This window comes from Agrilus planipennis, unplaced genomic scaffold (genome assembly GCF_000699045.2).
Source record: "Agrilus planipennis isolate EAB-ADULT unplaced genomic scaffold, Apla_2.0 scaffold123, whole genome shotgun sequence".
In the NCBI taxonomy this organism is placed as follows: Eukaryota; Metazoa; Arthropoda; class Insecta; order Coleoptera; family Buprestidae; genus Agrilus; species Agrilus planipennis.
Window position 1 is genome coordinate 297427 of NW_020438894.1, and position 6465 is coordinate 303891.

The 6465-nt window shown below is 29.9% G+C and overlaps 1 protein-coding gene across 5 annotated transcripts in view; it reads right to left on the reverse strand.

Annotated features, from left to right (window-relative positions):
• Positions 1-2297: 2297 nt before the first annotated feature.
• LOC108739401 (calbindin-32) overlaps positions 2298-6465 on the reverse strand; it is a 29936-nt gene continuing 25768 nt past the window's right edge. For all 5 annotated transcript variants that reach the window (XM_025973080.1, XM_025973081.1, XM_025973079.1 and 2 more), the window contains one exon: positions 2298-2329. The gene's annotated coding sequence lies outside the window, so the exon portion shown is untranslated. The remainder of the gene's footprint in view (positions 2330-6465) is intronic.

Here is a 6465-nt window from a genome sequence, read left to right on the forward strand (position 1 = left end):
AAAATTTCGACTTATTCCTCATTGTTTTCATTCTAATCATCTTCCCCTTTTGTTTAAAAATACGTTAACTGGTACTTGGTGTATGGCAATAAAATTAAGACAAACATTTTGCAACATTTATTAAGTATTTGTTGCTCATACTAGTGCGTTTTAAATTTTATCACTTAAGAATTCAGTTACATTGGTATTGTATGTACATTCACATCAGTCAGGAACATCGTTTAACATTTAACTATATAAGATAAAGCAGAAACATTATAGTATAGTTATAATAAGAATAAACACTACGATGAACAGCTTATACAAGGTATAATTTCGAAAAGCTTGTAGTGGTTTAATAAATAGGTTTTAGTAAACTTTTAAAACACTCTAGAATGCATCTACAGTTATCATAAGAATTGTTTAACAATTTGAGTAGATATTTAAATAAATACGAGTGAAATAAACTAAAGACGTTCGATGCAGATAGATAAGTACAAACTTGCGTGTTTATACACAATACGTAGCTTGAGTTTGTCTTCAAAATTCGAAAAGAGCAACAGTGAAAACACCATCTCATATTATTTGGAACTTTTTGATATGAAAGTTGATTGCAGTCTTTTTTCGTTGAAATTCAAATCATTAAAACAGCTTCGTAATGAAGTAAAATTGCAAGAGCTTATCTTGATTGAAATTTTCTGAAAAATTTTCAGGATTGTCTACTTCGAGAGCAAATTTATGTTTTCTGTTTCCTATTGGATAGCATTTGTTATTATTTTCCAAAAATGGTGTCATTTCTGTTGTTGGCCTCTTTGTGATTATATCATTATATTATTAAAGTAATAATCACAGTAAAATTACAAACTTTTCATGCATTACAAATTACAGATTCGTAATAATTTGGTTTGTTTTTGACCAGCATTGAATTTTGGTCAGTAAGTCAATTTATTTAGTCAATCCATTTGAGCTAGTTAATGTTGAAATGCCACCATTTTGGAATTGACAGTACTCTTAACTTTCTGTATATAGCTCAATAAAGTATATTGTAGGTACCTACACGATTTGAAAGTGTGGAAGATGATAACAAGATACTAAATACTATGGGCAATTATCTACAATTATAAAAAATATCAATTCAAAATTTTCTGCCCAAAAATAATGTATACTTAATACATTTAAAGACCACTTAACAAAATATAGACATTTCAGCAATTTACATTCAACATCAATATTGGACGATAAGATATATTTAAATAAATGTATTATTAAAACGTTAAAGTGTCTTAGAAATATAGACAAATATCACGAAACAGTGTTTGTTAAATTACTGCAATAATAGCAGTACAAAATTAAAATGCACAACCAATTCATTGTTTAATATTGATAACTTGTTAATAATTTAATTAGTTGTCTAGTTTCTTTTAAAATATGTAACAACATTGAGATTCATTTAATTAAAAAGTATCTAGTTAGTAATAAGTAATCAAACGTTTTCGTCAATTTAATTGACATTGATATTGAGTTATAGTTAAGTATGTTGATAGTGTATATCATCCAGAGACATGGCGACCTGTAGGTAGCATAATCAATATCCATCGATCCATAGGGGTGACCTCTCTATTAATGCCTTTAACATTTTAAAAATCGTGAACATTTACTAAAGATTCGAAATACAAATTAAAATTTCAAACATTCTGTAGCAAAGTGTTGTAAATGACAATCACTTGATAGTATTTTTGCCTGTTGTAGTTCTGAAATCACTCTTTTGTGTAAAATGCGCTGTCAGGTCTCCATGTCCATATTAGCATCATTTAAATCACCGTAGATGGAATTACAAAACAACTAAAACGCATAGCTGACAAAGATACTTTTATGTGTTTCTCCCGCGCTAATTCACAATTTATAAAAATTGTTTACCAACGTAAACTAATGACGAATGAAAGTTATATTACTTCTTGTTCGGTTTACAGTAACATCTCTGGTGAAAATGACGGTCCTAACATAACAATAGATAGTAGATACATCGGAGCCATCTTGATCTCTCTGTGTAATAGCAAATGGCTTCATACTATGCATTGTAGTATCCATTTATCTTTTCGATAATTTTCATGCTCATTCAAAAAACCGTATCTTTGTTTAACTGTCGTTAATAATTCATTTTAAACACTAATAGGTAGAAGTGTAATTTGGTGTCACATTTTATTTATATCTCTTTCTAAAACTACATATTAATCTAAATAAGTTATTGTGCTAAATATGAGTTTGGCAACGCTTTTATATCGAAAAGAATATATTCACTTCGTAGACATTATTGTTTGCCAATTAATTATTTTTACGAAGTCTTTTCTACCTTCATACTTTGGATTTTTCCCTAAAGGCGCTATTAATGTTTGTAAAATTTTCCTTTTAGATTTTTGGCCTTCAGTGGCAGGCAAATTGACAATTAAATGATAAAATATATCGTTGATAAACAATGCCAACTCATAGCATTTATTGTTTTCCACGTTTAGAGTTTTAAATTTGAATTTCTATCCTATTATACTCTTTACTTATTATATCCTGATTTTAAATTTTAAGGATAATTTAATAAATTAAAAATTGTTTGAAAAAAATTAGGTACTTATAAGANACTCAAGAATATATATATATACATGTATCCCTTTTATTTTAATCTTCTAATAATTACCCTGTCATAAAGGGCAAAAACCCTTTCGATGTCGTCTTTGGTAAGTTTCGTTGCTCCCTGAAAAAAATTGAATAAACATTAGTTAAAAATTCATGAACGGAACATAAACATTAAAATGAAAAATATAACAATTTGGATATTGAAGGAATATTGTACTTTACAACAAGGACATGCAGTAGAATGAAAGCAGGCAAAAAGAAAAACGGTGCGACAAAGCTCATGTTGCTTTCCATCCCTAAAGAAAGCAAAAAAACGTCTCAATATAGATGTAGATGTACCTAGGCAAATTATATCATTACCTATTTTATTTTTATTTCTATCATTTAGTTCACTGTAAAACTTTAAGACAAATGTTTCTTTCGAATTCTTTGACGCCTTATGGACGGAAAGGAAAAGATATAAATTTTCATTTAGTGAAAAGTGTTTACAGACACTTTGATTGTTCCTAGAGCGTTTGTCGATTATTATTATTATTAGATATACCGTATGCGAAAATATCTATTTTGACATTGAGCTGTAATACGCCACCCACGTCGAAAGCAGTAAGGGCGGCACAACATGCATACTGACTGGGTGATGTTAACCAAGTTAAAGGTTCACTTTTTCGCAATCGGTATAACTATGTGTATTTTTAAATGCTTGCTCGCAATGGTTACTCGCTCATCAGTTCAAAATAGTTTATTGTTAATAGAATATTTATAAAAATGGTCTCGACTGTTTTTCGAGGACGAAAGCATATTGGGACTACTTTAAAATGAACTCACTCTTTTCATATTTAATTTAAGAAAACAGCACAGTGAGTGTTCGGCTGCAGAAAAGGCCTCTAAAGCACGTGCGAACACCTTGTATATTAAATGATGTATTATACAACGCTAATCGAGAAATGCTGCAGGTGCTTCACTATTCACTCACGACCAGCTCAATTAGTTATCATAACAAGTTTAAATTGTACTTACTTCAAATCCTTCCTAAGGTTCAAGCAACAAATAAAGCCGTGCAATAATTAATTAGAAATGGTATTTTTAGCACAAGTTTAGTATTTGGGTCGAGTTTTTAGTTTGTAGTGTTTAATGGGTTGCATGGAGCTAGCCAAACTTTGGAAACTTAACATTTACAAACTTTGCTGATACTTAGACTCATCTAATAGTTAATATATTCGATGTTTAATAAGTTTAATCCTTTGGATTACTTAATTATTGTAAGCATGGCTATATTAACGTGTTCTTCGTCAATTTCAGCAGTATCTTGTAGAAAAATTAATGGGCATTAAAAAATAAAATAGAATTTTGATTTAATACACAGTGATGAAGTTGAAGCATTGCTAAAACTGATTAATCAATCAGGAATGGTATATCTCTTCTGTCGTATCTACATTAATTATGAGAGTTTCAGAAGTTTAGCTAGCGCCACTGAACTTTATTGTTGCGCATAGTTTTAATCTATTGCTAAATAAGTGCAACAGTGGCCAAAAGTGCATCAGAGATCAGGGGAAGTAATATAAATTACGAGCAAATGTCAGACATTACAACTTCTACGATAGCAGAGAGAGACAGATTTATTTGCTTTATCGACTTTTACATAAGAGAAGATCTATGTAAAGTGTTAAGAAAAGTGTGCAAAATGCATAACCCTTAGATGGGCCATATAGAATTGGTATGAAAAGAACGATATCATTTTATCGTCTACTACTTTGTATTTAATTAGGTTCACACACGTGAAGTAAAATCAGAAGAGAATTATACATTGCAATTTTAAATCTTTATATGATTAGAAAATACTACAAAGGCGTGGTAAACGCCATCTGTAGTACGATGCTACATTTTAGGATTACATATGCTCCAACAAAGTCCACTTGTGTGGATATCTACTTGCTGAAACGAATCCCGGCGTAGCTCACCTCAACGTGATAGGCACGTTACCATAATCGAATAAAATAATTCGAGGCATACGTAATATATATAACACTCAACTGTGTTGTCCCATGTAGGCATTTATAATTAATCTGACAATATTGCAATATCTCTCCCTTTTATGGTAAAAGTAAATAAAAATATTTTCAATCACGTATAAACTGTTGTAAATGGGACAAGTTTATAGTAATTATTTTCTTTTCGATTATTAGTAGGATAAACATTTAGGTGTTGAAATAAAAGTTTATTGCTTAAGCTGACGGTTCCTCCTCTTGATTATGCTTAGCAAGTGCCAAAAGGATCATCGTCAATTCTTTTCTGTTTATTTTACCATCGTCATTGTAGTCCACTCCTCTCAGAATAGTTTCTTCAAAATCCAAAAGGTCTTGAGCGTCATAATCCTACAAAATAATTGCTTCAGTTTGAATAACACTCTTTTGTTACGTTCTTTCCGAACCTTCTTAACCAATTCAAGCAAATCTTTCAGAAATCCTCTTAATTCCTCATTTTCTATCGTCCCGTTGTTATCCTGTGAGATAAGAAATATATACTTACGAATAAGACTGCGTATTACCACAGAGAAATTAAAAATTTACTAAAAATACAAATTTATATTGTAGGTACCTACACGATTTGAAAGTGTGGAAGATGATAACAAGATACTAAATACTATGGGCAATTATCTACAATTATAAAAAATATCAATTCAAAATTTTCTGCCCAAAAATAATGTATACTTAATACATTTAAAGACCACTTAACAAAATATAGACATTTCAGCAATTTACATTCAACATCAATATTGGACGATAAGATATAGTTAAATAAATGTATTATTAAAACGTTAAAGGTGTCTTAGAAATATAGACAAATATCACGAAACAGTGTTTGTTAAATTACTGCAATAATAGCAGTACAAAATTAAAATGCACAACCAATTCATTGTTTAATATTGATAACTTGTTAATAATTTAATTAGTTGTCTAGTTTCTTTTAAAATATGTAACAACATTGAGATTCATTTAATTAAAAAGTATCTAGTTAGTAATAAGTAATCAAACGTTTTCGTCAATTTAATTGACATTGATATTGAGTTATAGTTAAGTATGTTGATAGTGTATATCATCCAGAGACATGGCGACCTGTAGGTAGCATAATCAATATCCATCGATCCATAGGGGTGACCTCTCTATTAATGCCTTTAACATTTTAAAAATCGTGAACATTTACTAAAGATTCGAAATACAAATTAAAATTTCAAACATTCTGTAGCAAAGTGTTGTAAATGACAATCACTTGATAGTATTTTTGCCTGTTGTAGTTCTGAAATCACTCTTTTGTGTAAAATGCGCTGTCAGGTCTCCATGTCCATATTAGCATCATTTAAATCACCGTAGATGGAATTACAAAACAACTAAAACGCATAGCTGACAAAGATACTTTTATGTGTTTCTCCCGCGCTAATTCACAATTTATAAAAATTGTTTACCAACGTAAACTAATGACGAATGAAAGTTATATTACTTCTTGTTCGGTTTACAGTAACATCTCTGGTGAAAATGACGGTCCTAACATAACAATAGATAGTAGATACATCGGAGCCATCTTGATCTCTCTGTGTAATAGCAAATGGCTTCATACTATGCATTGTAGTATCCATTTATCTTTTCGATAATTTTCATGCTCATTCAAAAAACCGTATCTTTGTTTAACTGTCGTTAATAATTCATTTTAAACACTAATAGGTAGAAGTGTAATTTGGTGTCACATTTTATTTATATCTCTTTCTAAAACTACACATTAATCTAAATAAGTTATTGTGCTAAATATGAGTTTGGCAACGCTTTTATATCGAAAAGAATATATTCACTTCGTAGACATTATTGTTTG